Source organism: Camelus ferus, chromosome 24 (genome assembly GCF_009834535.1).
Source record: "Camelus ferus isolate YT-003-E chromosome 24, BCGSAC_Cfer_1.0, whole genome shotgun sequence".
Lineage (NCBI taxonomy): Eukaryota > Metazoa > Chordata > Mammalia > Artiodactyla > Camelidae > Camelus > Camelus ferus.
Genome location: NC_045719.1, coordinates 1,307,658 through 1,316,190, shown reverse-complemented (window position 1 = coordinate 1,316,190; position 8,533 = coordinate 1,307,658). Strand labels below are relative to the sequence as shown.

The window sequence follows — 8,533 nt, the reverse complement described above, 5'->3', positions numbered from 1 at the left end:
CCGGGAGCTGCCCTGTGTGCCTTCTCACACACCACCGAGCTCCCTCTTCACTGCCTGTGCCCCACTGCTCAGCCCTAACCTGCTGGACGGGGACGGGCTGTGTCCTAGTCACTGCTGTACACTCAGCGCCACCCTCCCTGGAGGACATGGCCACGAGGTGAACATCAGTCTCGGGTCCTAGAGACGCCCCCTACCCGCCAGGAGCCAAGGACTCCCCAAGAAAAGGCATGTGTGACCCGCAGCCCAGCCAGGGCCCCTCCTCCCTCGGGCTGCTCTAACCTGGGCTGGCGCGAGCTCAGCGCGCGAGGACGTGGGAGGTGCTGGCGAGGAATGGTCTGGGCGACCGTCTGCGGGCCTCCCCGACAGCGGAGCATACAGACAGCGGGCAAAGTGCTGCGGATTAAAAGGGGCACTCTCCTTCAAGTCACAAACTACACAGGACATCTTCATATCTTGTGGCTTAAGAATGAGAGAGAGAGAGAGACTATGGAAGTCACGGGGCCTGAGACGGCCCCAGGCTTTGTGCACAAGGAAGCCCCAGCTAAACACAAGGAGGAATTTCTGGCTTCGCCCCACAGAGCAGGCAACAAACCCCAGCGTTTAAATCCAGGCTGGTGGCTCAACAGGGTGCAGAACTGAGTGGGCTCGATGATGTATGGGCCTGTCAGGCTCGCAGCAGGTTTCGGCTTGGCTTGGGGTACAGCTCCTCAAAGTGCACAAGTCACTGCTACCAAACACCGGTGCGGGCGGTGGGGCACAGCCCGCCACGTGTGCACAGAGCTTCTTTGTTGAGCTCGGCAGCGTTGATGGCAGTAGGCCCTTAAGCTCTCATTCCTTTTAGAGTTTACTTTAAATTTGACTCGGAGAAGAAAGAAATCACACGGTTTAAAGATCATTTGGGGCTCATTTTTCATCCAGGCTTACTCAACTACAGAAAAACAAATGCATTTTCAAGAACACAGTCTTTGTCCATCACATTGCAGGATCCACATGAAAGGCAGGAGTGACTCAGCAGGGATACACCACGCTGATGTGCATCCAAAACCTAGGCTTGGCTAAGAGAAACAAGGTGGCCACGGGCTTTATTCTAAAAGCGTCACCACAACAATGGACCCATCCACTCTGCTAACACACCAGCCTTATCAGTGATAACAGCCTTCCTGAGAGTTCCCAAGTTCAAGCATCTCAGAGAAGAAGGCAAATTCGAAAAACAATGCACGTTCCAGAAGTTTAATTATATTTCAGTTATTTGTGCTTTAAGTCCAGACGAGGGAGAGGTGGGTTCCAGGCGTATCAAGAAACAAGGCAATGCATTCAGGAGGATTTAATCCGTCATACAACTCAGTCACAACACTTCCGAAATCTAACTGCCACTGAAAACGATGCTTCTGTAACAAGTGGGTTGAGGTTCCAGTGTAGGATAGTAGGGGAAAAGCAACTAACCCCACACCCCCCAGCCCCTGGCCTGAGAGCCTCGGGGCGCACAGCTCTCCCACCCGGGGGATGGGGCTGGGGGCTCAGTGCTGAGAGGGGCCTGGGGAGACAGTAAGGAGAGGCAAGGTCTCCCCCCGGCAGGAGCCTGATGTGAACTAAGTTGGAAGACTGATGCATAAATGAGAAGGGAACGTTCTTCCCCTCCTGGTCGAAGTCACTGATCATTTGTAATTGTCTGTCACCCGAGTAGGGCGCAGACACATGTACGTTGAAAAGAGCTCGGGCCACTGTTGAGACGGTTCGGAAGGTCTGTTCCAGACGCGTCACCTTCAAGCTGCTTCAGCCACACCCACCACTAGAACGACCCCGTACCTGCAGACCACACCCACGTCCACGTGGAACCAGAGACGAAGCGCAGCGCACGATGTCTGTCTCCGCTCCGTGTGCTGCAGCCTGTCTGCTGGTCTTCTCTGTTTGGTCCACAGGCGTTCGGGCTGCCACCCGGGAACGGGCTGAGACTTCCAGCTCAAACAACTACTTGAGAAGACACAAAACCCCCTTTCTCAGGTCCCCTGAGAGAGTTTGTTTTGATGAGCAGACCTTCCACCTTGATTTCACCGGGCGCTCGATGGTGGTCACCCCCGTTCCTTTTCCCCCCGGCCACTTGGCTCCCCTGAGCACCACCAGAGACCATTCAGTCCACGTGTCTGTTCAGCAACCATCAGGCCGGCACTGCGGGGGGACGCCGTGCATCGGGCACATGTAGATGCCCGAGACGCTCTCACGGGAAAGCTCCTGTCTGTCAGCTTCAGCCCAAAGCACACGTCACGCTCAGGTCACATGTACAGGACGGGAGACAGTGAAGTCAGGTGATCTGGCAGAATCTCAGGTACATGAGCCATAATTACTGTATTTCTAAGACCTCTGAGTCTTCAAATATTTAAAAGGATGAATAAAACGGGGCTGTGTAAGGGGGATAAGGAACAATACTACAGCAATGAAGTTATTCCTCACTGCCTACCCCAGAAATCACTGGACAAAAAGCTTGACGGGAACCTTGAAATCTTCTCCAACCTACTCATGTTGCTTTTCCTTCGAATCGTTGCACTGAAACAGGGCAGCAAACTCGCCCTCCACGCTGGTTATCCGCACAGACCCCTGTGCTTCAGACTCCCAAGGCAGGGCTGTGAAATAAATAAAATCAGTGCTGTTACTCCCAGCATAATTCATGGTTACGCAGAGGACATACTGACTCTGAACACGATGTAAAGGATGCTTAAAAAGCTGTTGAGTGTGTCAAGTTTTATATATTGCCAGAGAGACAAAAATAAAGTAAAATAAAACAAAGTAAAATAAAATAAAATAAAAAATACCGATATACTGAGTGATTCATACAGGCTTTTCAGATGAAAAATACTTCCTACGGAAATTATGAATTTATTTAGAATGGCAGATTTAAATAGATAAATGAGTTTATACTGTGGAACACAGGGAACTATATTCGGTATCTTGTAAGTAGCTTATGGTGAAAAAAATATGAAAACGAATAATTTTATGTTCATGTATGACTGCAGCATTGTGCTGTACACCAGAAATGGACACAACATTGCAAACTGACTATACTTCAATAATTAAAAAAAAAAAGAATGGCAGATTTAGAGTTAAATGTTCATTGGCTTCCTATGCAAAGAATTAAAGTACAGATTGTCTTTTATCTAACTTAAGTATTACATGGATAAGTTAATAGAGTCTGCCTTCCCAAAACCTCCATAAAATTTTTAGAACATGACTCTGTGCATCCAGAAAGTCATGCAATTCCATCACTCGGCTGAAAGGTTTCAAGAGCTCAGAGAAGCTGGGTCATCAGCCCTGAAGTCCTGAAGGCAAAGAAAAGCTAACCGCAGAATGCAAGCTTGCTTATTAGTTCACAGGGCCGTTTATAAAGGTTACTCTCATACTTACTGCAAATTGAATCACGCAGAAGTCAATACATAAAACATGCCGCCTTTGTTCATTAAGGGTGTTTCCTCGGCCCAGGCCAAGATTTTACACTGACCTCTGCAGAGTCAGCAAATCAGCAAGGAATTGAAATCCACGTTGGCTTCAGTTCACTGTGAGGGGCTGGGCTGAAGGGAATTGTAACCATGATGCAACAGCCTGAATGCTCCGTAATCGAAGAATGTCCTGTCTACTTAGCGGACAGCCTGGGGGGCGCGTGGTGAGGAACCCTTCAGGGGCCCCGTTTAATTTTTCCCTTGTTTGTTTTCTCTCCTAATAGAAGCACTCTCACTGATACCATATCATGAAAAACGTGATTAAAATATTGAGTCAGTCCCTAAGCCAGAAAAGCACACACTGACATGTGACGTTAATACCACCCCCTACTGAGCGTCTGCAGAGGGGTTCACAAGAAGTCCTGAGTCAAACAGCCTAAGACTTGAGCATTTTCTCAAGGGGGAAAATTTAATTATAAGTGTAAAAAACGAGCACGTTTAAGTGCATCAGATTGTTCTCTGTTCTTACGCACTTTCTGTTTTTGTTTATCCATCATTTTCTGAAGCACCTAACACCCTCACTGTTCGCCTCTGGGCGGAACCACCGGGGCTGCGCCATCCAAGGGGCACTGCGGTGACCGCTGGTCTTCAGCTGCCAAAGCCTGGACACGAGGTGAGGGCCGGGCCTTAGGCCACGTCCACACAGGGTATCTTCCACGACGCTCTTCTTCCCGACGACCCACGAGGGGGACGCAGCCTCAGCTCAGGGGCAGACCAGCCCTGGGCCTACAGCTCCACCGGAAGTCAGAGCTGGGAGCAGCGCCTCCCGCTCTCTCCCCCGGGTCCAGGTCTGACGTGGAATCTCAGTTTCACGCCAGTCCAGGTGGGCTCACCACCGTCACCTGCAGGCTACAGTTCAAGCTCACTGTTTCAGAATCGATCGCTTGCTTTCTGTTAAGCCAGTCTTTAGTTTGAAAAATCATACTGTCCAGAATCGAAAAAGCATTTGATTTAGAGTCAGAACACTTGGTTCCTACGTCCTGATTACAGGACAGAGGAACGGTCCCCACAGACGCTGTGAGAGCCTGTGAATAATGTAGGTTACAAGACGAAGAGGGGGGTGGGGCCATCAGCCGACCGTAAAATGGGGACAGGCTTTTGGATTATGCTGGTAGGCCCCACGTAATCACAACGCTTCTTAAAATGGAAGAGGGGGCGAGCGCGTCGGAGAAAGGCTATGATGACAGAACCAGGTATGGGAGTTGTTGGCTGCTCACCTGGACGCCAGAGGAGGCGCCCCGAGCTGGAGCAGCAGGGACCGAGCCCCCGCCAGCCTGGGGCCTCCGGGAGGACCTCCCTGCCGACACCCTGCTCTCAGCCCAGGGACGCCTGGGCAAGCCCTGGAACTGCGGGGCCGTCAGGCAGCACATTTTTGTCCTCTTGGGTCTCCAAGGCTGTGGTAACTTGTTACAGCACCAGCCACAAACCAGCAGAAGTGAGAAGGGAGGGAAAAGCCACAGCGTCTCTGAGAGGCATTCTGTCACATGTCAAGCACGTTGGTGACATCAGGGCCTTCGGGGCTCTGAACCCGGGAAACGTCAGGAACGCGGAAGGCCTTTCCGTTGGCAGGACCAACATGTTAACGGGTGAGCCAGGTGTGCTGTTTCCGGGAGGCGGGTGGGAGGGGAGGCTTCAAGCAAGTCGAGAAGCAGGTGGACAGCCGGGCGGCTGCAGAGGCGGCCTGTGCTCAGCACCAACTCCTGACATGCATCTTTTTTTCCACTTGCCCAAGGACGACGGCAGGCACTGACTGTCCACCTGTCAGGCAGGGTCCGTATCGCCAGTCTTGCAGGACAACAGCTCCTGTGCGCTGGCAGTGAACTGGTGTCGCTTAGTCTGGACCCATTACAGGTTCCCCTCCAAGGGTCTGGACACGGGAGAGAGGTTTCCAGCGGGGTTTGGGCAGTAGGTGCGCCAAGTTCCTGGAGACATCCAAGACTCGGCACCTCCGGCGGTGCCTCCAGGCAGGAAACTGAGCGGCTGGGGCGCACGGGGGGAACTTACTTTCCACTGTGCTTATCAACATGATATTTAAATTAAATTAAAGCGAAGGTTTTAGTGATGTGAACCTTTACTGATGCTTACCGAGCCTCAGACACAGTCACGTCCTTCCTGCGTGTTCCCCAGCAACCTTACGAGGGAGGTACAAAAATTATGCACATTTCACCTGTGCAACGCTGAGTCCCGTTGTCACTGGTCACTCTTGTCCCAGGCCAGCACACGCTAGGAGGCTGAGCTGTGGTTTGAACGCCAGCATCCACATACCGAGCCGTCTGTGGTTCTGCCGGGCCGACGGCTGGCACAGTCACCAAAGATTTCACCAACCCAGCACTCACCGAGTCTCCACTCTGGGGCAACCACTGTCCCAGGTGACAGGGTGACAGCGACAGTCAGAACAGATGCTGCAGGCTCTCAGCAGTCTTACAACCAGCAGCAACTGACAGACCCAGCAGGCGTTTCTCCAGCCCTTGTCACACGCCAGGCAGTGCGCAAAGGAGTTTACTGACGACTGGCGCCTACGAGACCCAGGGCCGCGCCACACACAGAGCCTGGCGACTGGGACCTCGTGTTGCACACCAGGAACGGACACTTTGTCACTTTTCAATTGAAAGCAAAAACATAGGCCAAGACTCACCTCAGAATCATCTCATCCAAAATCACCGTCTGATGCGTGGAGTCCTGTCCCGCGAGAGCTGAACGGCTCACCACGTGCAGGGGCTCTGTCTGGAAATCGGCCACCTGGAAATGAAGAGGAAAACAGTGTCAGAAAGAAGAGATTTTATGTGTGCTAGGTGCACCGCGTTTACTTAATTGCAACGTTCAGATTACAGCAGAGATGCCACAGTTAGGGTGTCCGTCAGCTTCTGATGGGGCGGGACACCCTTCCGTGGCAGAAAAGCCACGTGTGTCACACCAGACGTCAAACGCCACTCGCGCTGCCCGTGCAGTTTAAGCAGTGATGAGGGAGAGCCTTGGCTTGTCAAGTTCTTGCTTTTCATCATAGTTCTCCAGCAAAAAAAAAGCTTTTAAGCTTAAAATGTCACAATACGGTAATAGTTATTTATACCAACTTTTATTCCGAAAATAGTTTTTGTAAGTGAAATGTCATAATTTTAAAGATTTAGTGAGTAAATCCAGATTATCTTTCTTCCTAAAGCTCCACAAATCTTCACCAGAGACCGTCTTTTCAGAACGCACGTGGAATTCTTTCTCATTCTAAACAGCCATGAATCACGTCAGAACCCTGGAATGAAACTCTGCTTTCACTGAACTTCACAATTTCTAAAAAAAAAAACCCTATTTTGATAAATGGGTCCTGGAGCAGTGAGGTTTGACCACGATAAGGAAAACAGTACATTCCTACATTAAAAATGACTAGAAATCACATGGGCATATACATTAAAAGCTGGGAATGCAGGGAATATCGTGCGGTATGATTCGTTTTCCACTGAACGATGGTCTCCTAGTTAAAGTTCAGTACAGAATAGACGCTTACATATTTTAAATAAGAAAAAAGTATCACAGGGTTGTTGCTTTTTTCTGCTCACAGATTTTGAGCTTCCCTCAAGGGTAAACACTGGAGGTTGTCCTCCGAGCGTACACGGCACGTTTCCGGGAATACGTGGTCTCTCTGCTAAGGCAGCAGAGTCACCTTTCAAAGGGGCCACTCCTCCTACTGAAAAGGAGAAGAAAGTGTTTCTGACAGTTACCTCTCTGCTTTGGAAATGAACCTATTAAGTACGCTCTACGTGTAAATGTGTGTCCACCCCCGCCCCCACCGCCAGACACAGAAACCTCACAATTGCTCTAGGTACCCAAGGAGTTAAGCCAGGGGTAAATGTGCTGCCTGACTTCAGAGCTGCCTCTGGGAGGAAACACCACACTTCACCGAGAAGGACCCTGCCTGTCGGCAGAATCTACAAAGAAAAGCGAGTTAGCTTTGCCCGGGCCATGCGGGTGTAACCCCCAGGCTGCGGGCGTCCCCTCCGGGCTGCGGGCGTCCCGCCTAGGCTGCGGGCCAGCGCCAGGCTGGGCAGGTCCGAGAGCCCCGGGGCGGCTGGGGCCCCTGGCTCAGGGGGGCGGCAAGACTGGAGCCCAGAGCAGCCCCCAGGGCGCGGCCGGCCTCCTTACAACTGAAGCTGCAGGCGCCCCACAAAGTCCAGAGGTATCTAGGAAAACATCGGAAGGCCTGTTCCCTACCCAGCGTATACCAGGGAAACGTGCTGGGAAGAAAATCAGAGCAGGAAGCCATCGCTGACCTCACCTTCTTTGGGAAGAAAGAATATACGTTATAAGATGCTTACAGAAAAGACAGGAAGGCTTTAGTGCTGGGACTCTGAAGTCAGCGGCAGTTACCTCTAGAAGGGCGGAAGGATTGAAAAAAAAAAAGCCAGACAGGAGCCGGGCCCACAGACACGGGGGCACCTGCGGGGGACGCTCTGTGAGGGATTCCCAGCGGCCACAGGTGCCCGAGCCCTGGCAGTGCCTGGCGCACCTGGAACATTCTCTGTGCGTTTCTGTCCGCAGCTGACCTCAGTGTTACACAAAGTTTCTGGACCCATGAGGTCTGAAATGCTGTAGAGAAGATACATTTTATTGCCAGTTTAATTTATTTTATTTTTCTTTTCTCTCGTTTTTGGGGTTTTTCTTTTCTTTAATTGAAGCATAGTCAGTTAACAGTGTTGGGTCGGTCTCTGGTGCACAGCATCCTGTCAAATGTGATTGGTCTGAAATCCCCACGTAGACTATGCACACGGTGGACACATCTACACGCAGATTACCGCTAAGTGTATGTCTATGAGAATGAACACGTAGGGTGAAGACTTCAGGTGCGTAAAGGGGTATTTGGATTTTTAAACATAATTTCGCCAAAGTCCATTCTCTGTCCCAATGTAGGTTGGTAACAACTCCCCAGACACGGTCACCTCGAATGGGGATGGTGTTACAAACAGGCACTTTTGTTTCAGGAGGAGCCCACCCTGGTACAGGCAGCCCCGTGCGTCTCATTTTTGGAGCCGTCCAGTCATGTTATACATGATTGACGT

The 8,533-nt window shown here is 51.1% G+C and overlaps 1 long non-coding RNA gene across 2 annotated transcripts in view; it reads right to left on the bottom strand.

Annotated features, from left to right (window-relative positions):
• Positions 1–1,257: 1,257 nt before the first annotated feature.
• Positions 1,258–8,533, bottom strand: part of LOC116659592 — a 188,601-nt gene continuing 181,325 nt past the window's right edge. For both annotated transcript variants that reach the window (XR_004314941.1, XR_004314942.1), the window contains 2 exons: positions 6,124–6,227; positions 1,258–2,618 (listed from right to left, as the gene is read on the bottom strand). This is a non-coding gene — a long non-coding RNA (uncharacterized LOC116659592). The remainder of the gene's footprint in view (positions 2,619–6,123; positions 6,228–8,533) is intronic.